Consider the following 26,123-nt stretch of genomic DNA (forward strand, 5'->3'; position numbering starts at 1 on the left):
ACAATATGGGAAGTGATTTACAGCGGTTAAACTCCCTCCGGTTTTACTTAGAAATTTCTTAACCGTTAATTATTATGTTCAGGCCAAGTTACTGCATCGATATTACAGTCATTATCCCGATTGATTGACAAGACCCAGGCAACGGTCTCTCAATTTCTGTAGATACAATGAGAGGTGGGAAACTGTGCAGTCTACCATTATTGGGCTGAGTACTTTTTCCAGCTTATTATTTTGTGTATCGGAGGGAAATATTAGAAAACTGAAAGGACACTATAATTTTTTCAATTTTCCACTTGATAAATATGTTGTGTACGAATTATGGTGCTTGTGGAATTTATGCTTCAGATAAATGATGATTTGAATGATAGCTTTTAATCAAGCTACCAATTGATACATGTATACATGGTATTAAAGGAAATTTAGCTTTAAAAAATAATTGGCTTTATCTAAAAAACACCTTAAAGTTTGTTTTAGTCATGCAAATGTTTTAACATTTTTTTATATGTTCTCACATTTTTAACTCTACTGAAACACAGGTCGTTGAATTTAAATTACTACATTTGGCAAGAAAGGTTTTTGAACCTTCGAAATACAATAATCGAAGCTGTTTGGACTTTTTTTTAAATATCTCAGACAATAAAAGCACAGATAACAGACGTACATGCTATCCCAAAAAACTTGTGTAAAATTTCCAACGATCGTTTTGAACCAATTTTTGTTTTTTTTTTTTTTTTGCTGGGTCACCAGATGTCTCCTAACACTCCAAAGAGAACTGTCAAAACCAAACTGAGAAAAAAAACAAAATTTTGGTCAGTTGTGAACAGGTCGCATGAACTGTTCAGCATGTTTCAAGAAAATTGCTGTTAAAGTTTCGTAACACTCTCGTCTGGTTGCATAATGCAAAAATCTTAAAAGTTAATCGCTATTTCCTTCAAGCTAGACGTGCTAAATTTTGGACAATGGGATGCAAAAGTCATTCTTCAATGTAAGCCCGCTTTGAGATGTCTAGAATCAGTTCTGATGGGTAAGACTGATCGTCAAGAATGTTCCTAATTGACTGAATATAGCCGGAACGTCCTCTGACGATAAACGTTCAAGACGCGCAAAAATAAAGGAATGAATAAAAATTTATCAACGGTACTTTTTAAACGGTTTTTACTTATTGACTTTTTTCGGTGAGTGAACAACTTTTTTTACTTCGGTTTACTCTACACAGCAAAAAATTTCTAAAAGTATACGGAATCTAAAACACGAGTGATCTATTTTTTCACAAGTGTAATTAAAAAAAGATGTAATTTTCCACTACTTTTGATGTAATTTTAGTCTTTTTTCAAAAAGCGAATAAAAATAAATTGTTTTGGTATAATTTTACATTCCGTGATGTAAAAATAAAGCGGCCAATGAAATTTATATCACAAGCAGTGTAAAATTATATCTATTTGATTTAAAATTGACTGAAACTGTTTGTTTGTGCCATTTGCCTGTCGAGTCATTTTTCGGAAACCGCGAGTGTTTTCGTTCCAAGACGAAGCTCCATCATCTCTATGATAAAAGTGGTAAGTTTTTAAATTAGCAAACAAACGAATGATGTTATTGAAATTAATTAGTTGTTTCTCGATTACAGCGACGGCAGGATTTAAAGTGGCAGGGATCCGGAATTTGATTGCCAGGAGAATAATTTGCGTGAACGATCCGAGGCATTTGTAAGCAAAAGCTATCCTGACCCGACAGTGACATATGGATCCGGACCATGACAGTCCGGAACGGAATTCCCCTTGGTCCCCCAGTGACGCTGACCGGTTAGAATATCAGCAGAATGCCCCAGTCTGGTGGTGCTCGTGATGGTGGGTGTACTTTGTTTTTCTTCACTATTGATGTTTTTTTTAAATAAATATTTAATAGTAGTAAACTAGTGTAATTTTTCTTTTCAAAAGGCTAATAATATTCCATAAAAATGCAAGTATCCCGAAAACAAATCTAAAATTTTACATCGCTGTGTATTTTTACACGACAATAAGCTGTTCCCTTTCCGTGCATCGTTTTTGGTCTAAATTTACAAGCCTCAGTGTAATGATGATGTAATTTTAGATTATAAACGATGTTCCGTTTTCGTGCATCGTTTTCAATCTAAAATTACACGAATTTTTCTTGCTGTGTAGGGGACATCTGATAATGAGTGTCAATAAGTCAATAAGTGTAAACTGTATAAAATAAAGGAATTGAAATTCTGTCCAATCAAAAGTAACTCTTACTGCGTTTATCTTAAGGTTGCCAGAATTTTTTCAGCACGTATTCGGGCCGGACAAACCGGGCAATTTTTATTTAAAAACCGGGCGAAATCCGGGCATTCGATTTCAAATTGACGACCAAAAATCGAGGCAATATCCGGGCAAATTTTGTCAAAACTCATAAATTCCTCAACAAAAATTAAGAAAAAAAATGAAAAATGAAATTTTTCTTCATCAAACCTCATCGATAGATTTTGAACCGTATTTTAGGCTTCCAAAAAACCTTTCATAATTATTTTTATAAAACTTGCCCAAAAAAATTCGTTTTGGAGGTGTTTGTTGTTTTTTTTTGTTTAATTTGTCAAATAAAGTGAATGAATCCAGGCATAATCCGGGCATTTTTCAATGAAATCCGGGCAACCTGGCCGGGCCGGACTGTTCTTAAATTTAGTGTTAAATATCCGGGCAATCTGGCAACCTTAGTTTATCTAGCAATAAATTTAATCCGTCTATTGTAGAACGGTACTAGTTTAATTATCAATGAGTCTATATACGAAAACGCCTTTTCAAAAACTGGGCACTTGAAATTTGAATAGTAATTTTGGAACGGCGAGATAGATGGCACTTTTTCAAGTAATTTTCAACATATTTTTTTATGTCAGTATTTGGAATTTTACACACTTTTTTTAAGATATTTTGTCGAGCTTCTCTGAGGCAATAGCTCTAGACAACATCATAGAAGAGCTACCACAATGATGCATTTTAGGGTGACAAATTGAAGACAACGACAAAATCGGGGATTGACTAGATTTGTTCCAGTCTTAAGTTATCATTTAAGTCATAACTATGCTCTTACTTCGTTCAGTTAAAATATTTTCAATTTCTTCTTGATAGGGTGTCCATTTCTCGGCAATTTTAGCGTTCCCGATTATCGGGAAATCTGACTTCCCTTTTCCCGGGAATTCTCGGGATTAAAGAAAAAAAATGAAAACCAAGGTATTAACACTCTATTGCATATGAAACTTTATCTATAAAGTATTTTTAAATTTTTAGATAGTAGTATTGCATGACATATTACATTTTTCTAATGCCTCAAAAATTTCATTGGGAATTAAAAACCCAAGACCCAAAAACTAAGTACCTACTTTAACAGACAAATTTTATTAATATATTGTAATTTTCTAGAATAACTTGATTCGCCTGCACATTTTTCGATCGGTCAAAAATTAACATAAATTTTTTTCACACCTCGTTCTGTACGTTCTTGAATTGTTTGTTTACACATGACAGCTGATAAATTTGTCATGTGCCGAAGTAAGCTTCATGAAATTTTGTCCGTGATGTCAAGCTGTATCCGCACTAGACTGCAAGATATGTTTTTGTAATCATATCAGATCTCGTAAAAAAACATTCGAATTACAGTTGGAGCGGTTAGCAACCAGATTTAAGCACATTTGAGGTTCATTTATCAAATTTAATGTAAATGCAATTGAGTTCTTATGTTTTTGCGTTGGTGGAACCAGCGACGATTTACCGATTTACCAACAACGACCAAATTAACAGTCCAAACAAACACCACGTATTTGCAATGCATTTCTTGATCAATTTCAAGCCAACTTTACTTAAAAACGAAAAGGTTCATAAAATTTCTATTCTTAAGCCATATTCAGAAAATCAAGCATTTCAGAAACACACTTTTCATTACACTTATTTATTCATAAAAATCACTTCCAGCACCGGTCAACACTATTTGCGAGCTCTGATGGTGAGATTGATGTAGATATGCCTTTGTTGTTACCTGAATAAATCTACTTTTAACTGTAATATCAGGACGGTTGGCTTCTAATTTCAATGGAAGCAATTTCTCTAACCCAGCCGTAGGACGAATCCGAGTCCCAGTAAAGGATGCTGAGACTACTCTATTTTGTCCGGAAGTTGATAGTCTCCGGATAACATTTTCGGGTAGCGCAAATTCAGGCATCGGATATCCCTCATCATTCGCATTTTTCCTGAAATACAAGAAAATTGCAAAAATAGTGGATCCATAGTTTAATTTATTGATACCTACAGAACATTTAATGATCAGAAATGTACCCGTTTTGCTTTTTTTCGGAGTGAAAATTTCAAACTTCAACCTGGCAGTTTGTTTTGAATTGATATTGTACTGATTTTATCAATGGTTACCCTGATTGCCTAGAAATGAATTCAAGAGGCGTACGAATATGAAGGTGAGAGAAATACGGTGAAATCGTTGAACGAAATTCGAGACTGACGAAATTTTTGTGTGCAAACTCTAGTGCAAGAAGAAAATCGCAATATGCTGCAAAAAAAATGAATTAATTGAGAAAGAATTTTCACTATCGATTGAAGTTGATGTGCTAGACTTCAGATCATTCATCAATTGATTTAAATCTCGTAAATTTTCCAGATAACTACCTACCTTTTTTTTTTGAAATATGCCATGTTATTCTGATGATTTAACTAATGAAAACAGTTTGCGAAACGGAAGTGTTAAATGATGAGTGGTTCAAAATAGAACATAGATTCTGTTTGAAACATTTCTTTGTTAAAATTGTTTGGTTTTAAGATTTTTTTGTCGTTATTCACTTCTACACTTAGTTTTCGAACAATAAAACATTTTTTTTAACAAATTCAATGTATTATCCAGTATTAAGATAAAAAACTTTAAGTCTAAGCCAAATGTCAAGAAAGAACTATCATTTTCTTTGCACAATCTGATCAATTAAAATCGTGCAAATTTTTAGTAATTTAGCATACTATATTGGCTACGGGAACTCCCGGGATATTTCAGCGATTCCCGATTTCTTTTTAAATAGGACTCTCTACTTCCTGTAAAGGTATTTCGATTGGATTTAGGAAAACGTCTATAAGGAAAAAGGATTGTTCCAGAATCTGTACAAACGAAAACCTAAATAAGTGAGAAACTTCTTCAAGCGAGAAAAATAGTTCGATCCTCTGGACCCCGGCTTATCCAAATTCGACTGTAATTATTTATGCAACAAGTTGTCAAAAGTATTTTTTTCAGCAGTTTGATGAATAAATCGAGCAAACTTCAATATTCATGTGTTTCGAGGTAATTTTACTTAATACGGTGTTATTTGTTTTAAACATTAATGTGTCCTATTCAAAGTTTGGAATACTGAGCATGTAGCTGTGCAAATTGTATTCACAGTCGAAATACACAAAATCATAGGGGTACACTTTTGTGGAAGATGTAAAATTTTTCCAATTACTTATCCAGATCATTTATTTTTCGTTTACAGTTTTTTTTGTATTCTTGATTTTTCACATTTTGTTGTGTTCTTGATTTTTTTCCAAAATGGCTGTAATTCTGATACTCCAGAAATTACGAATGTTAAAATCTTCACTAATAAAACAGAAAAAAAATATTGAAGCTTCATCATGAAAATCATGTTCTGGATCATTCTATGTTCTAGAACAGGGGTTTTCAGATTGTGCTTTTGAAAGTGCTCCGCGACGTACGCAACGAAAATCATGAACCAACTTTGAAAAACTCTGATATTTTTTTATCGTTTCGTTTTTATCGAAACATGAGAAAAAAAAAAGTACGGGCACAGGGCGTACGAACGAATAAATTTTGTTTACTTTTTTTTACTGACGGCTGAATCCCTGCAGGGATGTTGGCCAAGAATGGTGGATTGTCAAAATGCATTGCTTTGATCGATCAACGTTGTTTGCAAAACACTCAATGAAATGAAAAGGCTGTTCTTGCGCCGTACTTGGCGAGCTACCGATTGGAAAAGCTGGAGAAGCGCATACTATTGCTGAAAACTTATGGCGTATTTTTTTTTATTCCGGATTTGGCTCTGGAACCGTCGGAATAAAAAAAACGACTTTCGGGTTTCGAGTTATTCCATACGTAGGTGTGCGTAAGAACGAGCGCAATGTTTACATGCAGCTGTCATTTTGTTCTCCCTTCTGGATTTCTTCATTCGGTTCTTCACATCCGGATTTTTTTCGTGTCCGGATTGCACTGGACAGCAGATAGTACGATTTTGCTTGGCTGAGAGGTTCAAAATCGCGGCAATAATAATTTTCCCGATCATTATTTCAACTGTTTTGCTTTCAGCCAAAAACAGCTGTTTAATGTTTTGACAACAACGTTGAGAGTATTGGTGAACTTCTCACAAAACTGACTTTCTTCTCAGGGCGACTCCGTCCGTTTTTCGAACGAACCTAGGTTGCCTCTCGAGCAATAAATGAGCACGATGACAGCAGTTAGAGTGAACCTAGGTTGCCTCTAGTTTGCCTCCAGGTGAAAAAAAAATACGGTATTAATCAAATCTTGTATTCAAGCAGTCGTCCGTATCATGGTTGATAACAAAACAGTGGAATTGGTAAGTTCGATTCCCATGTCTGACAACACGGTTTCTCGGCGAATTTGTGACATGGCTAAAGATGTTGAAAGCGATTGAGAACTTCAAAATTCAACATGTAGCTTGACGAATCCACAGATATAGCAAGACTAGCAATTCTGATGATATCTGTTCGCTATAAAGGTTCTGAATGTTTCGAAGAAGATTTGTTCCTTTGCAAACCGTTGCCACACAGTAAACGAAAATTACCGAGTTCGGTAATTTTTTTACCGAAATCCTAAGGACTGTCCCAACGGTGTATGCAAAACACGGTTTTTGACCACGCTAAAACAGTCCGTCCGGCACCGGTGGCGTAAATTACTGTTTTAGCACAGTTATCGATTTCAAAATTCCCAACAGTTAAATGCCTTTGTTCCAAATTCATGCAAATTTGGAACAGGATTTCAAAATATACGACAGACCGATTTAGACGTTTGGGGTTCACGGTGAGAAAATTTTAGCCAATGATGATTTACCGATGTTCGTTTATTTTTTACCGAAAAAAATACCGAACAGTTTAACGATTTCAGGGCCAGAAGTTGGTCACTTTTTAGTAACTTGGTCGCTTTTTTCAGACTGGTCACTCAGATGTTACTTATTTTGAAATTTGGTTATTAAAGTCACATTTTCCAATAATTACTTTACAACTGAGCTAATTTTCTAACTTTTTTTTCCTAATTATTTAAAATTCCGTTTTATGTTGATCGTTTCAAGACACATAGTCAGTATTTATATCAGGTTTACCCAAAGAATGACGTCGATTTGACGTGTTCCTTTTTTTCCTCTCTTTTCCTTCTTTCGTAAACCTATGAAAACTAATATTTACCATCTTAGTGCAAAATTGCAAATAGTAACATTTGCCATGCTATTATTTATTGATGCTCTTGGTTGAATTGAATGTGAGATAAACTTGTGAAAAGTGACTTAATCGAATAAAAAAATCCCTTAATTTATTTCAAAGTTTGTAAATTGACAGACATTTGAATTCATAGTTGGACTGGAGTGCATTAAAAAACACGAATTGTTACTTGGATATCCTTAAAAAGATAGCTTGGAATAAATTGACGATTTCAAAACACATTTCAGCTATCTCTCCACCTTTTTGGAGGTTGGCTCATGATTTTTTTACAGCATTCTGAGGAACTTCTGAAATGTTTCCAAAAAAAATATAGGTGCTTTTTTTTAAGTTTGCGAGGCATTCTAAAACTTCATAAAACCTTTTCAATTTTTAATGTTTTTTGTTTTTAATTCTGCTTGATGTTTCATTGTTATTAGCAAATGTTTTTTGAGTTAGTTTTGAATTAACAAATTATATTCTGCGGAGAAGATTATTCTAGTCAAATTTGTGTCCTTTTTTGTGTGAATATCTAGAATCTTTCGATATTTTTTTTACTAAGCTTCTGTAAGTCTTTTGTCTATCTTCTGTCAACATGATGTTGTAAGCTATTTTCAATCTTGTATCAATGTGTTGTCACTTTTTTATGAGGATCATCCTATTTTTACGTCATGACTTTCTTTATTTATGTCATTTATTTTTCAATATTGAGCCAATCTTTACTTAACATCAAGTCTTTTCTTCAAACTTTTCGTCAAACAAAATTTTAGAATTCTGTAGTCGCTATTCGTAAATCTTCAAAACTCATTTAGGTTTGTTTGTTTGTTTATTTTATTTAAAGACCGTTTAACAGCTTAGGTCATTCTGGTCGGTAACTCATTTAGGTTTTTTTTTTTGTTTCGATTATAGTCGTTTTAACATCTTTATGTCATTCGCGACTTATATCAACGATGAAGTTGGCGGACAAGTCATTGAAAAACTTATCCGGTACAGCTGTTATCGATGTTTACTCTTGGGCTCGAACTCACGAACATTGGCTCAGAAAGCAAGTGACTTGCCAACTGAGCTATATCACAAGCAGAACTCATTTAGGTAAAATGTTGCTTTTTGTCCAACATATGCCTTTCTATAAGTGAGGCCAAGAGCCTTCTAAAATCGATCTATAGGAATTTTTGGAATCACTATTGAGTTAGTTTTCGACTTGATCTGGTCACTATTTTCACCCTAATTTTACCTAAAAGTAACTATTTTGCCCTACTTTTTTGCCTCATGGTCGCTTCTAGCCCTGCGATTTACACATGTTAGGATTTCGGTAAATAAAATACCGAACTCGGTAATTTTCGTTTGCTGTGCAACTTCCTCGTCGCTGAAATTTTCAAGCTTAATAATTGATGATTATGTTACGGGCAACAATATTCCATGGTGAAATTGCATTGATGTATGTATGGACGGTGCGAAAGCTATTGTTGGAAATACTGTTGGAGTCGTTGCCAAGATTAAAGAAAAGACCAAAAGTTACGGTAGTAGTCATTACATCCTTCATCGACATGCACTCGCTATGAAGAAACATCATCTTTGAAGGAAGTCTTGGACGAAAGCATAAAAAAATTTACTTTATTAAGGCTCGACCGAAAAATTCAGGGTTATTCAAGGCGTTGTGTGAAGAGATGGTTAGCCAACATTCCACGCTACTATTTCATACCGAAGATCGCTGGTTTTCTCGTAGAAAAACGTTGTCTCGCCTGTTTGAATTAAGAATTACTTCAGTCTTTCAATGCAAGGTAAAGGAATAACAATCTTCGATTAAAACGGCAAAATCATGACAAATTTTGGGCAGAATCGCTCAAAAAGCGCAACCTGAACACCTTTCCGAATTTAAGAAGCATTCAATCAGAAATAACCTTGAAGTTATCATATCATCCGAAAATTTCCAAGAATTATGACAATCACAACACTTTTCGTTAATACAATTACAATGCAATGTTCTATCGCAGGATTTGTTGAACAGTTTCAGCAAAATTCCCTGAAGAATATCATAAAATAATTAAAAGATCGAAAACTTTAAATGCGTGGAATAGCCTATTTTTATGTCAAAGAAACCACAATCATTAACATCGCAAGAATAGATATGACATGTTTGATAGATATGACATCGGATTCAAAGCTTAAGGAAAGATTCGTATCCAAAAAATCGTTGGAGGAGTATTGGTGTCAACTGAAAAATAAATTTTAAATTTTGTCCGATAAAGCAAAATTTATTCTTCTGCCGTTTCTACAACTTATCTATGTGAGTCTGGATTTTCCACATATATCGCAACGAAGACAAAATTCCGATCCCGACTAAACGCGGAACCAGACGTCAGGCTATAAGAGCAAACGCACCAATAAGTGAGTATACGCGGCCCGGTTTTGCTCATTTCAGCGGACCGGTTTTAGGATACACACTCTTTCGCGCACCAGTTGGGTGAGCATCGCGGCGAGTTTTAATTGTTACACTGAAAAAAGGGAATTGAAAAAAAAATGTTCATATAAATGAATTCAAAGCAGTAGTTATTTATTCATTCGAAAATAATTAATTTTTTCAATTGTATTCAAATATTACACTGTGTTGAATTCTATGCATTGAAGTTTTTATTTAATTTTAAGGCTTTAGTAAACAATTGCCTGATAAATTCTTAATTTAGATTCCGACGAACAAGTTCTGATATATGTATATTTTTAGAGATTGTACAATATCGTACGTGAAATATTCATGAAATTTAACCTTATATTTATACTCAATTTGGACCTTAGTGATGAAAGTTTCAAAAAAACCTTATAACGATATACGTTCACAAATGGTTATAGCACTTATAAACTGTTTAGGAAAGCTTCTGATCTAAACTGTTAAGAGATCTTTAAAGAAATAGCTTCGCATATGGTACCACAGACAGTCATCATAAAACCCATAGTACATTTCTAGTTAAGGTAACATGCGAATATTGCTATTTTGTTATTTTAACTTGAATTCATCATTTTATTCAACACTTTGTTAGATAAAAAATATCGCCAATAAACATTTGATAGTCTATAATCGAACATATATTTTCTCTATAAATCGTTCGCTGAAATTCCCTGTGTTAGCACCATTTCTGCTCGAACCGATTTGAGCCGGAATAGAATGAAGCTGTTTATGGTTAAATTCCGATTTCGGAGGGGCCAGTACAATGTATTTTCAAACCCAAAAGGGTGGTCGGTTGTTTTATTCCAAACGTGCAACGAGCCACAATTTCTTTCGGCACAGATGATACAGCACTTGATTTCCATTGAGGTATGCAGACAGTATCCGAATGGCGAATAAGACCTAATGAAATCAAAATGTTTTTTAAATAAACAATAACTTTTGGCTACGTTTTGTTATCAACTTACCATATTGATTTGTAGCAATTACAGAGATTTAGAGCGCAGCATTTTTCGGGACTATTTACAGCGTCTAGATTGAAATCCTTGGGATCTTTCAGTTGCAAATACGAGATTAAGCTAGAGTTCGGAACAAGCCAAATTTGTAGGATTCTGGAAGAGAAAAATTCAATTAGTCAAGCCTGGGAATTTATTAAAAATTATAGTTACTTTTTACCGCTTTGTTCGTTGTTGCTGATGCCATGTCTGTGCTTTCGGGAGCTAATACAGCTACCGTTGCACCCGGAATTGAAGTCTCAAGCATCTTCCGTTTTTTCCCGAGTCCTAATTTTCACCTTTTTCTCGCAATGAAACGTAAACAAACTTTACACGCTGAACGTAGTTTGCTTAGCTCAGCATTAAACGGTAGATTTTTTTTCAGTGCATGTTTGCTCTCGCCCCTTTCTAGTGAGCTAATTTGGTGATTTTGTCGGTCCCGACGGCAACGGACCTATTTTGCTCACCCTCATACTAACCCCCGGTGCGGTATGAAAGTGATTAAACGCGTGAGCATTTTCACTATACTCGCGATTGCTGCGGATGCCCTAACTAACACAAATTTAACCAAACTTGTTACAGCTTGAAGAATCGAAGAAAGCGTATTTGTTTTATTGAAATCATTAATTTTTGATGACACATATTTTGTTAATAAAAACAAGACTATTCAAAGAGTAGCCATGCATTACTGATTTCATGGACTACGATGACAAGACACATCTTATTTAAACGACAAATACTATCAAGTTTTCAAAACTTGGGTTTTTCATTCTTTCAAAAATGTAGGTGCTCCGCCAAAATTTTTGGTTTCAAAAAGTGCCCTGCCGAGCAAATGATCTGAAAACCCCTGTTATAGAAGGAAAAAGTTTTCTGCGGTTAGCCTATATCCGTGGTTTTGTAACTTCATATAATCTTCATAATAGAGATTTCAATAATAGAGACATAAAGAGCATTTAACATGGAAATGAAAACCCAGTTTTCTTGCAAAGCTATGTTAAAAATTTCTTCATTGACAGAATACGTAAACGGAAAAAAATATAAGAATTATCAAACTCTGTGGGAACACAATAAAATATGCATTTCGAATGAGTTGGTAACATATCTAATTTATTTCTTTAATGTCTTCAAAATCATTATGTAAAATTGTTTCTATTAATCCTGATATGAAACACAATGCAGATTGAACCTTCATTAAAATTAATAAGCAACGACTGTATAAAACCGTTGGTCACACTTCATCGATTGCAGTCGTAATTAATTTAAGGCTGCGCCAATTAAGTTCATACATTTACAATTGCATTTCCTCGATACCGTGGTATAATCGTGATGACAAATTTACCGCTTGCGATCTGGCTTCGGTTTGACGATATGACCTCTCCTCCTGAGAGCTGTCGTGCGGGGGGTTCGTAGCTGTCTCGGGCGTTGAAGTCTACCGGTGGTGGGTAACTCCTTCGTCGTCTAGTATTGAAAGATTTAACTGCATTACGCTTGCTTCTCAAAGCTGTATTGAATTGATGGTGTTGTTGTTGTCCACAGTAACACCCAAAGCTTTCGGCATCGAACTCTGTTGCCGCTGCACAGATGTCAGGTCAGGCCCGATTGCTGCATTCTCTTAGGTAGGTTAGGTTGTTCTCTCTCTGGATGCACTCCTACTGACTGAGGCACCGAGGCTGCGGCTGCGCGAAAGGTGCCAAAGTAGTAGTTTAGTTACCGCCGACAACCTTGAGAAGTGGTTTTTTGTAATTACGAGAGACGGCCCAGATCGGAACACGGCGAACTCACCAAACAAACAGCAGCAGCAGCAGGTCGATCGTTCGGCCAGAGTACACCGGATTACATAACGTCCCATGAATATTTCAGCTGTTGTTACTCTCGCGTGCTTACCGATCAAATTGAACTCCGGTCGTGCCGTCAGCACAGTTTTTTTTTTCAAATTTTTACGACGAAGCCGTCAACGGATGTCAATTTTTTTAAGCTTCAGATTGTTTGGCTGACTGTCTTAGACCCAAGAAGGAAGGCGCTTCAGCACCTAAATTCCGTAGGGTGACCCACACCAGCCACAATAATGGAAGAAGTGAAAGAACTGACTGTTCGTGTTCCATCATAATGAGCTTGAAGTGAAGAAGCTCTCCGAATGTGGGTAGGAACATAGGTACTAAACAAAAGGAAACCTACCAGAAACAAAAACCAACACCCGGTAGGGCACGGTGCAAGATTGCGTGTTTTGGGCCTTGGAACGGAACTTTTCTTCCGCAAATGTGGGACGATTCCGATGAACGTACAGTCTACTTCTGACAGCTGACGTGCTTATTGGTTTACGTCATTTTTGGGCAGACTGTGTATTTAAAATTAGATAGGCTTAATTGACCACGAAGTTGAAAAATGAAGCGTAAAAAATTGAATGTTTAATGGAAATATTCTTCTTCAACTGTGTTCTAAAATTGAAAAATAAGTAAAAATAGTGCTATATTGAATTATGACTGCATTTTTTTTTGTGATGGTCCCTAAGGCCCATTTGGGTCCTTCCTCTACCCCATATGCTTCTTTAAAAGTGGGAGGGACATTTTATCCTAAGGATAATTTTATTTTACTTTAAATTTTCTTTTTCTGTACGACTTATTTAGTCTTACTCCCGCGTATGTCCATCACCGTACAATTTAACATCTGATTCTTCGTCAGATTCCTTGTCAGGATTGGTCATATTTTCAAACAGTCCGTTTGATGTATTGTATTGCCATGTTCTTGAAAGTGTTTATGTTCCACTATCTTTGATGCTCGGCGGTAGGTTGTTGAACATTTTCAATCCATTGTAGAAAAGAGAGCGTTTGCTCATCTCTTTTCTAAAATTCGAAAGTCTGAAGTCTTGTGCTCTTCTAGTGTTGTATCTGTGAATGTCGATTCCGTATTGCAGGCCGTCCGTTAAATAATTTGGTAACATACCATTTTTCATCTTATATATAAACATTAATTCTGCAATTCTCTGTTTCACTGACAACCATTGAAGAATATCGAGCATTAAAACACTGGGGGTGTATCGATTGCATCGTATCACTATTTATAGTCAATATGTGCAATGAAATTCAGTTTCTCGTCAACTTGTATTCCCAAGTATTTTACCTGACGCACTCTTTCGATGGCTCAACCGTCAATCAGCAATTCTGGGCAGACTCATATTTGACGATTACCAAGAACCATCCAGCTGGTTTTATTAAGATTCAGAAACAATTTTTTATGTTTACAAAACTCAGAAATATATTTCAAATCGGCATTTGCTTCTTGGATAATGAGCTCTAATTTATCACCACTCCAGTAGGAGCAGGGGCGGTCCTAGAGTTGGCTCTTGGGGGGGTGATTTTCCAAATTTCCAAAAATCAGTCAAAAAGAAGGATCGTATATATCTAGCGAAAAAAACGTATATTTTGAAAAACAGAGTGGAGGAGGGAGGGGGATGGGGGGGGGGGGGTAGTGTATACAGTTGCAAATAAGACTTGTATTTTGTAAGTTTGTATAGTTGTAGGTATGTAATTTGAAAAATTTGAAATTAGAGAAAAATAGTGAAAACTTTTCACAAACTTTCTCAAAAAACTTATTTTTATATCCTTTTATAAAACAATCTGCGAATCTTAGATGTTTACTGCGAAAAAAGTGTTGGTAAAAAGATAATTTTCGTAATTTTTCAATTTGTAGTTTAATAATAATTATAACTTTAAGCATTCTTTAAAGATTTTTTCGATATAAATGATATTTCACAAATGAAAATTAGACACACATTTTGAAGAAGAAAATGTAAAAAAAAAATCTTCAAGCTATTCACAATATTTTAACTGAGCATCTTCATATCAGCATAAAACCCTTACCAAAGTTTTATTGATTCTCACTTTGCAACAATTCCAAAAGAATTATTTGAGAAAAGTGTTTGTTAGTAATTTTTATGCATTAAAAACGGAACATTTAATTATTTTTCAGAAGTATTTTTCTGAATCGTTGTACGAAAGTATCGAATTATTATTAATTCTTGTTCCAATTCTTCAATTTTTAAATATAAATTTAACTCTAAATAAGATCGTTAAAATCATATTCTTATGTATGAAGCTTTTGGATTTTTTTTTCTTGAATTTCAAGCTCATACTAGATTTTTAACTTTATTGTAACTGAATCCAAAAGAATAGTAACAAATTTGCAACGAATAATTTATGAAAAAAGTGAAAAGTTGTATTTTTTCTACATGCTCCCAATATTTCCAAACTTTTTGTATAATAAAAAAATATTGAATAAAGCATTTATTTCTGAATGTTAATACTATTTCAAAATATCAGTAAAAAGTCATAATCAATTGCAATTGAAATAACTAAACTTTCAGATTCAAAGTAGATTTTTTAAACTAAATTATTAAGCTAGATTTCTACTCAAAATTTTGAATATTACTGTGTAGATGAGTAAAAAATGTGAATGTGAAAAACGATGTGAATCCTGAAATCCTTGTTCAAAAATTAGAAAAATGTCTTACGAATGTTCAACTTGAGCGATTGCCTTGTTTCCAAGAAAATATGCAAGTTTTTGGAGCCTATGCTTTAAAAACTGATTTTGGTAATAAATTTATGAACTCGATTTTTTTTCAGATTTTATCCATCGCCACTAGTTTTAGAAGTAATATTTTCAGTATTTCAAGATAATTGAATAGATATCATTAGAGATGTACCGAATAGTGCTAAATGCCGTATACCGACTATTAGCCCTTTTCAAGTATTCGGTGACACGAATATTCTTAAAATAAATAGCATGAATATGAAAAATCGTAAATAAGCTTAAAATGTATTCAAAAGTACAGTCGGCATCACCAAATATTCTGCAAAAAATACCATTGTTAGTACTTAATATTTTAAAAGTGATGATAGAATTGATTAAAATAAATTTCAATTTTTGCATAGAAAATAAACAATACGTGAACAACTGCACTCACATACATACGCAGGTAATGCGAGCCTCTTACAGCTTTGGAGCAAAAGTACTAATCAAAGTAGATGAAAAACACAAAAAAATTTCGTGCTGTGTATAAAATTTAAAGCATAACTGGTGCCCCGTTTCAACCAAAAATCTATGTTTCATATTTTTAATGTAAGTTTTTATTACCATAAAATCTCCATAATTGAAGTTTACTTTTATAATTTTAATCATAATTTGATCTCAGAACAACTTTATCGTAACCATTTCTTACTGAATTAACTTGATTTTGAAAGTATCAAATTAAAGAATGGATTTTTTTTATAAAAACTATTGATCATTACATTATACAAATTGTTTAATTGTGATACCGGCTCAAAATGTATGAGGTCCTTCGAGCCAAAGGGGTATAAGTGCATAAAAGCTTATGAAAGACGTAAAATATCACAGTAAACGAGCCTTCGAAAGAAAAATAAATGATTACTTTAAAAAAACTTATTTGAAAAAAAAAAACACATTTTTAATTTGATGTGTTTGGCCATTTTCCATATTTTTATCTAAAATTTGTATTTCTTTTTCAAAATTAAAAGTTTGTAAATTAAAACTCGAAAAATCGGAAAAATTGCCAAATATTGTTTTAATTATGAAGAATTGTTTTATATCAATAAATGAAAATCGATCAGATGGACATCTGGGAAAGGGGGTAGGGATTTCCAAATATCCAAACTTGTGCACGAAGAGGGAGAAGGGGGTAAAAATCTCATTATTTTGTCCACGTGATATCTGAACGGCACCAAACGCAATCTAACAGTTAAAGGCTTAAGTCTTTTTTACTTCTTAAAGGATCGAGATACATATGTTGATCCATCAAACATGGAGCCAAACCGATCTGCAATTACATGTAAGATAACAAAGTTATGGGCGATACAAGTTTGCAGGTATTTATTGAACATACCAACTATTTGGTGAACATTATCAAAAAATGATCAAACTATAGCTAAAGATTTAACGAAGTTAGTCTGAAAAAACATTTTCACTAAATATCCAAAAAGCAAAAAAAACTCATGAGCATTAACGATAACTGATCAGATTAGCGAAACGTTGTTTGATGACAGCGATACGCTCGGAATAAAATTGCATGTTTCGCATGACCCCAAACTTTTTTCAGATACACCATACTGAGGGGTGAGCCCAAGCTTTTTATCGATTACTTTAGTAGCTATTTTATCTATTTATAGCACTATGCAATTTTAAACACAACCCTGAACTGATCGGGCATAAATATAAAGTGCGATATTTAATAAATTTTCCAACATTAAGCAAAGTTTAAGTCAAATTAAGTTAACATATACATTTTGCCAATAACATACGTAGAAAGTTTTGCTCATCGACTTTAGAATGAAATCAAAAGAAATGCAATATGTCATAAGATGACTGAGATATGACCAAACAAATAAGCTTTTTTTGAGGGGGTGATCCCAAACTTATGACCGGCAGCGTATATGGTCAGCAAATTCGTATTCAACGCTGTAAGTACCTCAATAAAAGTTATTTGGTAAAATTCGGTGCAGAGAATTATAAGTTACAGCTGTTTTACTGAATTACCGAGCGATCACTGTCCTCAATGCCGCCTACAAAGTGTTGTCCCGAATCCTACTCCGCCGCCTAACGCCACAAGCAAACAGATTCGTGGGAAGTCATCAGGCCGGCTTTATGGAGGGACGGTCTACGACGGACCAGATATTCACATTACGGCAAATCCTCCAAAAATGCCGTGAACACCAAGTCCCTACGCACCATCTATTCATCGACTTCAAAGCCGCATACGACATGATCGACCGTAACGAGCTATGGAAAATCATAGACGAGAACGGCTTTTCCGGGAAGCTGATCAGACTGATCAAGGCGACGATGGATGGAACGCAGTGCTGTGTACGGATTTCGGGTGAATTGTCGAGTTCATTCGAATCGCGCAGGGGGCTTCGACAAGGTGATGGTCTATCCTGCATGATGTTCAACGTGGCGCTAGAAGGTGTTATTCGACGAGCGGTGGGCGAAATGCGGGGCACGATTTTCAACAGATCCAGTCAACTTATCTGCTTTGCCGATGACATTGACATAGTCGGCAGATCATCTGCGGCGGTGGAGGCGATCTACCGCAAACTGAAACGCGAAACAGGAAGGATTGGGTTGATGATTAATACGTCCAAGACGAAGTACATGCTGGCGTGCGGATCCGAAGCCGACCGAACCCGCTTGCCCAGTAATAACAAGGTCACGATCGACGGCGACGAGCTGGAGATAGTCGAAGACTTTGTCTATCTCGGCTCCCTGGTGACCGCAGACAATGACACCAGCCGTGAGATCCGGAGGCGAATTATCAGCGGAAGTCGTGCCTACTATGGACTCCACAAGCAACTGCGGTCGAGAAGACTTAGCCCTCGCACGAAGTGTAACCTGTATACGACGCTTATTAGACCGGTTGTTCTCTACGGGCACGAGACCTGGATATTGCTCGAGGAGGACCTGCGTACACTCGGAGTATTCGAGCGACGAGTGTTAAGAACCATCTTAGGCGGCGTACAGAAGAACGGAGTGTGGAGGCGAAGGATGAACCACGAGCTCGCGCGACTCTACGGCGAACCCAGTATCCAGAAGGTGGTGAAGGCTGGCCGGATACGCTGAGCGGGACATGTTGCGAGAATGCCGGACGACTGTCCTGCAAAACAGGTGTTCGCTACGAATCCGGTAGGAACAAGACGAGCGGGGGCGCAACGAGCGAGGTGGTTAGACCAAGTGGAGCGTGATCTGGCGAACGTGGGGTGCCCGAGAAATTTGAGAACGGTTGCCATGGACCGAGTGAATTTTAGGAATTATGTTCGTCAAGTTATGTCGTAAGACGGAATACTAAATAAAAAAGCTGTTTTAGTTTTGCGGACCGACTTTTTTCAATTTTAAGCTATTAAGTGATTAATAAATCCTTTTATTGAACAAACCCCCACGGAGTGGAAAAATTTGAGAATTCGAAAGTACACCTACTAGGAAAAGTTCTTAGTTTTTATATAAAATCAAGCGTTTGCGAGTACTTCGTAACGGGTTTTTGCCGCTTGGGGGGGGGTGATCACCCCGATCACCCCCCCCATAGGACCGCGCCTGAGTAGGAGACTGAATCATCTGCAAACAATTTTAGAGTACCATAACGTAGACAGTGTTTCATGTCATTGATGTACAATTTATATAATATGGGACCCAAAACACTTCCTTGGGGACTCCTAGATTATTTTCTCCATATCTATGATGATACATATTTTGTTCTTTGCATTCTATTATTCAAGTAGTCTTTGAACCAGTTTATAACCGTTCCGTTGATACCTATTCTTTCCAAAACATTCACCAACTTTAAAGTTCTCTTAAAATCCAGAAACACGACAACTGTGTAACTACTGTTCTCAATATTGGCCTTCCAATCTCGAAGTATCAAGTTAACTGCAGACTCCGTTGAATGCTGCTTTCTTAATCCAGATTGCTCGTTAATCAATATTCCTTCTGACTCAATAAAATATAGAAATAGCTTTTTAATTGCTTTTTTTTTTGTACTTTCAACACGTTTATCGGACGATATAATTTAGCCTCTCGTGCATTTTTCTCTTTTTCAATTGGAACAACAGGCGAATGTTTCCATGATGAAGGTATTATTCCTAATCGTAGAATTGTATTTATAATTTGTGTCAGTGCCGGTAGAGAATCCTTAAAAACTTTCAAAGAGACATTGTCGATATCAGCCGTGGATTTCATATTATTCACTATTTCATAAAATTCTTGACAACTTATTGTTTCAAATGAGCTGAAACTTCCAGCGTTGCAGACAATATGATCCACGAAGACGTTAGAACTTGCCGGAATACTGTCATGGATTTCAATGACACTGTCAATGAAGAAGTCATTAAACTTCTCTGCAATTTCAGTTTCATCCGTAATTTCAACCCCATCAAACAAGAAGGTATTTTCTTTTGCAGCATTTGGACTTACTAATCGTTTTATCGTTTTCCATAGCAATTTTCCATTATTTTGATTGCTTTCCAGCTCATCTTGAAATGATCGATTTTTAGCCAGCTTTATTTCACGTGGATATTCATTCCTAACCAACTTATATTTTCGTCAACTTCTTTCACATTTCGTTCTTAGTAACTTTTTTATAAAGATTGTCTCTTTGCTTTTTTTATTTGCTTGAGGCTACTGGAGTATCATTTAGTACTCGGAACTGTACCATTTAGTACCGGCTTAACCTCATTTTGGACCACAAGTGCATTTTCACTATCTTTCAATATTAAGTCGAAGCGTCTTACTAACTCATTTAAGTCTGCGCATCTCAAGGTTGGTATTCCTGCCTCCAGAAGTTGACGAAGTACGTTGTCATTATATCGACTCCAATTCTTCACCATGTAATGATTTCCGGGAACTAGGATTGTTCGATCTTCGGGAAAAGATCGATCTCCAAGATCGATTCAGATGAACGGTTCTGGGATCGATCCATCTTAAAAATCGGAGCTTGAAGATCGATCTCCGATTAATCGATCTTTTCCATTTGTAACAAGAGGAAATTGTTTTTTATTAAAAATATGCAAAAAAGACGCAAAATTTGTAGGATCCTTCTACATATAGAAAGAAAAAAAAATCAAGCGCTTTTATGTAAGGTGAACCGGAGTTAGTGTTTTAAAACAACACTTATCAAAATCCAAATATCTCGGAAACGCTTTGATATTTCAAGTAATGTAATGACAATAAATATTTTGGAGTTAAAAAAAATATTTCAAGGTATTTTTATCAATATTTTCTAATGTTAATGTGAGATATCGAACAAAATATGCGGAAAAATTCAATTTTTTTGGAAAATTGCTGTTATTTCTTAAGATAAGCCAATTCTAGCAAACTTTTGAAGTTTTAATCAATCACAAACACCATCTTGCACCAAATTCACTAGGTTTGGAAATAATTTTTTAAATTGTATTGAAATAAATTAGAATTTCTAATTTTTTTCAACTGATCATGAATGCTAAATGGAAAATAAATTCGACTCGACCAGGAAACGAACTCAAGTTTTCTGATTATCTCTCCGACACCTTACCAATAGGTAAATCCTCAGAGGTAAACTGTAGCTGTAGCTTTATAATTCAGTTGACTTCTTCAAATTAAATTCGCTGTTAGATTTTACGGCAGGAAACGTTCATCGAGCCCCGATTGATGGTGCTCATACTGCCCCTACAGTGACTAATTTTCAGATTTCGGCACAAAAATTTAAAATGTATTTTTATACGTTTATATCTACTTTTTTCAAGTTTCATCTAGTTAGGAAATTGACTTTTTTAGTGTCTGAACACGAAACAATGATGTAACTTACATATTATAGCTGTTTTCTATGGTTAAATAAGCGTCCTCCTTAAAGTGGCCATTTTGCCCTTATTTTCCCTAAATGAGAAAAAAAGATCGAAAGATCGAATCGCAAATAAACCGATCTAATCGATTTTTCCTGGCCGAAGAATCGATCCAAAAAATCGAAAATCGAAGTTGAAAAGATCGATCTTCCAAGGATCGATCCAAGATCGACCAATCCTACCGGGAACCCATTCGTTATGTCCAAAACCAGCATTAACATTTATTGTCTCATGATCCGATATGCGACAATCTAGAATGATAACTGCTTCAGTTCTGTCCACATGAGTAAAACAAGATCGATTCTATTACTGCTGGTTACTGTTCTTAAAGTGTCTTCTGTAATAATTTTTCGAAACCCATATGCTTCCATAACACATTTCAAGTCTCTGCCAAGGTTGCCGAAATAAATTCTGTGTTTTTGAAAAAATAATTCTGACTTTCTGTGATTTTGCCCAAAAATTCTGTGATGAAATTCTGTGATGCTTTTTCCTTGAATTTCCGAGAAAATTCATGAGAACTTGGGTCTTTCACACATTTTAGTTGGGCAAAATCAATTACTGTTACCAATCTTATCATACTTTTCCAATTCAAAGTAAGAAATCTGAATTTGATACTGTCCAAAGAAATTATAATTTCGGAAATCCATTAAAAATTTCAAAAATTCTGTGAAATCTGTGAAATTTCAAAATTCTGTGTTCTGTGACACAGATTCTGTGATGAAAATTTGCTCAAAATTCTTTGAAATTACAGATTTTTCTGTGATTTCGGCAACCTTGGTCTCTGCATTCTGCTTCTTTATTAAAGTTGATATTGAAATCACCACAAAAAATGTTATAAATTTCATCAACTAAATATCCAGAAAACGGGCGTCATTTGCGCTTGACGTGGGGTAAGTTCTAGCAACGATGATACTTTTCTTTCGATTCCTTAATTTTAAGGTCAGCATCCAGTTCATATCGAGATAGGCATTTTAGGGTGATAAATTGGGGACAGTGACAAAATTAGGTAATTTTTAAAAAGGCACTTTGTTTCAATAATTCTGTTCAAATTAATCAGAAAACATCATTACTGCGTCATTTAAAACAGTGTGGGATGTTTTTCATTAAATTTTGTTACAACGTTTCTTGAAACACTCTGTTTGGATCGGTTATTGTTTAGATTTTTTTTAATTTTAACCCTTCGTTTCATCAAGTAATTAGGGGCTTGTGATATAGCTCAGTTGGCAAGTCTGTTGCCTCCTGAGCCGATGTCCGCGAGTTCAAGCCCAAGAGTAAACATCGAACGCAGTTGTACCGGATAGTTTTTCAATAACGATCCGCCAACTGCAACGTTGATAAAGTCGCGAATGCCATAATGATGGTAAAACGACTATAATCGAAACAAAAAAAAAAAAAAAAAAATCAAGTAATTAGGAAGTTTTTAACCTTTTTTGTATAAAACAGTATTTTTTTTTTATTTTATCAGGGTTAGATAAAATAATCGAAGATTTTATTCATATTGTTCGGTGAAATTAATGACTATGTACTTTGTTCTTTGACGTTTAGATTAACTGTTATTTTTCGATCATCTTCAGATCTATAATAAAATATTCAAAAAAATAATTTAACTACTTATAAAATGAATTACAATACTGCTCGTACACTAATTTCTATTCCTCTATCTATCCGCATGGGGCCACAGAATAAGACTGATCTCGATCAGATATATGACAGAGCTAGAACAATTTTCAAATGACTTTAATAAAATTTGGTACACATTTAAGTTCTGATGAAATAAAATGATTGAAAATGTCAATAGACGTTTTGATTGAGTTGGTGAAGGGGGCCCAATGCAAAATTTTCAACAATATGACAATACTCGAAGAATTTGATTTTGATTACAAATTGATACACAAAACAGTTTTGACGAAATGAGACAATTTTTTTCAGTAAACAATTAAGTTAAAAACAAAATTAAATGATTGTACTGATTGTATGAAGACTTTCTCCATTTTTTAATAGAGTGCGCCTTCGCCATGGCCGTAGGAGAGGGGAAATGTGGAAATTTGAACAGAAAAACACATATCATTTTACACCAATCGAAATGTTTTTCAAAGCTTTTCTTCAAAAAACGTAAAAGACAAGTTTTTAAATTAACAATAAAACGGTTTGTTGTTTGGAGAAAAAAAACCCTTCAGTTTTAGTAAAGGAAGGCATTCATCCATAAGGTTGCCAAAATTTTTTCCACTCCCATCCGGGCCTAGCAATTCCGGGCATTTTTTCAAAGAAAACCTGGCAAAATCCGGGCATGGATTTCAATTTTTCAAATTCAAAAACCGGGCAAAAACCGAGCAAAATTTAGGTATTGTTATATATAAAAGCAAAGAAAAAATGCAAAAAAATGAAATTAATATTTTATTAATGTAATTGCAAACTTCCAAGAACTTTTTGGAACACTTAAATATTTAAAGGTTTATAAAAGTAAATCAGCGAAATTAATTGAAACAACCGTTGAAAATTTCCATACCGTTAATCGATTTTGCTGAAACTTTCTCAAAAACTTTGATTTTTTTGGTTTCTTTGTGAAAATTGTGAAAAAATCCGGGCAATATCCGGACTTTTTTCACGATATCCGGGCAACCGGGCCGGACCGGACTTTCTCGAAATTTTGCATCAAATATCCGGGCAAACCCGGATAAAACCGGGCAATCTGGCAAGCTTATTCATCCATATGCAGGAAATTTCCTGAATTCTGCTATTTATTTCTGAAGTTCTAAGCATTAGGTTTTTTTTTTTCATTGTTTCGATCATAAATAAACCGGGTAACTCTAAAACGTAGAAACAGGGACATATGTTATCGTTTGAATCAAATCTAAGCTTTTTAAAACGCCATTAAGCTCAAATATTTAGGGGAGAATGGATAAACTTGATCCCTTTTTCTAGTAAAATTTAGAAACTCGCTGTTTAAGTATCTTGAAACTTGTAATTCCAAATTACTATGCTCCAAAAATAAGAATGATATGTGATCCCGTTCATGAATTAGAATAATTTTCGGTTCGTGAAAATTTGAAATTCAAAGAACAAAAACTGACTATGTCGTCAAACTATGTAAAAATATGACAAAATGATTAAAAATATGACAAATGAGGTATCTTTCAGATTGTTGATATTTTTTACCACATTTGTCATAAGTTTGCCTTGTTTGGTAATTTAATAATAGTTTTGGCATAGTTGTCAGATCTGTGCCATGAGAAAAAAGTTTGAATACATTTAATAAAGATGAACGGAACGAAAATTTCAACCACCGAATATCAGGGGCTGGAATTCATCATCCATTAGAATTAGTCAGTGATAACCGAAAGGCCGGGGAATGTTTTTTTAAAATCATTGATATGGAGCTTCATTAAGAGTCCCAGACGGGTGGCTGCTGGTGATCGGAAAAGTGGAAAAGTTTTATGATGTCGAAAAGGAAAGTCATAACTGGCGCGAGTGCTGACGTATTTGGCTCGTGCTGCTGTTGTCGTGTTTCGCCGCCGATTTGTTTCATTCTTTCAAATGGTGAAGTTTTAAAAAATATATTCGAAAATATTGCAAAAAGATCCGTTAAAAGTAACCACTGCTTCTGTGTGACAACAATATGTTAACTTTGTAAGAGAAATTGATCGAAAAATAACGGTGCTTTTGCTGGAGCAATCAGGAATACAAGAATAAAAAATCCAACGATTTTCGATTGAAAAATTTGATAGTTTATGTGTATTTAAGGGGACGCATTGGGAGGGATTCTTTCATCAATACCGTTGAAAAATCGGTGATTTGTAGTTTCCGTTGTTCTAAAAGTGCGGTTGCGGGAAACTGAATTGTGTAGAACCATAGGTTCCAGTGCATGTTTACAAGAATCTATCCATTCACAAGAAAAAAGCGAATAACAGGTTGTTACGGTACAAAATTGGAAAAAATAGTATTGGATGATATTTTAAAATGGATAGAATAGTTAGCAGAATGACGGGAAGAAATTTGTTTTCCTAAACGTTATAAGCCACCAATTTTTTGTTTTGCTTTTTTGAACTGCGCATCGTATATTTGAGTTTTGGCTTGCTATGATTTAAATGCGGATTGCAACGTGTTGTGATTAGCCAGCAGATGGAAAGCCTACAGAAGAAATGTTTTGAGATGGACCGAGTATAAACTTATTATTAACACACATATATGGAACGTTTAAAAATTCACGAAGCCTTTTATGGTATAAAGATAACTATCCATTCATTCAATAAATTCTAGTATCCTTTTCAAATGGTACGAGGTGAGATGTTTAAAATTTGTAACTATTTTTTTTATTATTGTATATTATATTCATAAATTCAAATAGCTTAACTCTATTATGGGGGCTTAGTGGGGGGTAGGACAGGGCATCAAACGAACGGAAAACTGATATACAATGGATTGTGGGTTCAAGCCAGCCGGAGTATCTTGGCAAATAAGGAATCATGTGTAGGGCAATAAGTACCTTTTCAGGATTCTTTATTTGTTTCGAACAGTTTGAAGATGGTGAGATGATTCAAACCTGTCCCAAGCCAGTGGTAACGGACCCCTTGGTTGTGCTGCAAATATTCTTGATGAGTTAAGCATGAACAATATTTGAATGTGCGATCGAGACTTCCCGTACCGACTCGGGTCGAGAGACCTATCAGCCACTGGTTGGTTTAACTACATACATACATACATACAGTTGTCAGATCTGTGTCATAGTTTTGTCTCATTTTTATCACATTTATCATATTTTTGCTAAGTTGTATCGAATTTTTTTATCATTTTATTGTTAAAGTTATGTCATATTTTTGTCATACTTATCTATACCATAATCTTGCTATATTTTGTG

At 34.9% G+C, this 26,123-nt stretch overlaps 1 protein-coding gene and 1 long non-coding RNA gene across 2 annotated transcripts in view; one reads left to right on the forward strand and one right to left on the reverse strand.

The window, feature by feature from the left end:
- The window catches only part of LOC129749140 (uncharacterized), a 389,660-nt gene that overhangs the window by 24,305 nt on the left and 339,232 nt on the right, over positions 1–26,123 (forward strand). The window lies entirely within an intron of this gene.
- On the reverse strand, positions 10,116–11,418 carry LOC129749143 (uncharacterized). Its single transcript, XR_008737935.1, has 3 exons — positions 11,077–11,418; positions 10,869–11,012; positions 10,116–10,803 (listed from the first exon to the last, which is right to left on the reverse strand). It is a non-coding gene; the product is annotated as an uncharacterized LOC129749143 (long non-coding RNA).

The sequence above is a fragment of the Uranotaenia lowii genome, chromosome 2 (genome assembly GCF_029784155.1).
Source record: "Uranotaenia lowii strain MFRU-FL chromosome 2, ASM2978415v1, whole genome shotgun sequence".
Classification (NCBI taxonomy): domain Eukaryota; kingdom Metazoa; phylum Arthropoda; class Insecta; order Diptera; family Culicidae; genus Uranotaenia; species Uranotaenia lowii.